Source organism: Plasmopara halstedii, assembly GCF_900000015.1.
Source record: "Plasmopara halstedii genome assembly, contig: Scaffold_650, whole genome shotgun sequence".
NCBI classification, from domain to species: Eukaryota; Oomycota; class Peronosporomycetes; order Peronosporales; family Peronosporaceae; genus Plasmopara; species Plasmopara halstedii.
The window spans coordinates 2,808,215-2,808,498 of record NW_020187567.1 but is presented as its reverse complement, the minus strand read 5'-3'; positions in this window follow the sequence as shown (position 1 = coordinate 2,808,498).

Here is a 284-nt window from a genome sequence, read left to right as displayed (position 1 = left end):
TATAAACGTACGAATATAGAGCTACATTGTCACTTATCTATCGCTTCTATTACGGTATCTGACTAACTACAATTTCTATCATGAGACTGTGAATATTCCAACGAAATTGCACCTTCATTCGAATTGTATCCCATTGCAGGGACAAAGTGATGTAGTACCATCGATGTTGAGCCACACATCAATGCCGACATCAGTAGTGCGCGTGGAGTGCGTACTTCCTGCCACAGAAAGACCATACCAGCCGTAAATCCACCTGCAAAAGAATTAAAAAGATCGTTTTTGCT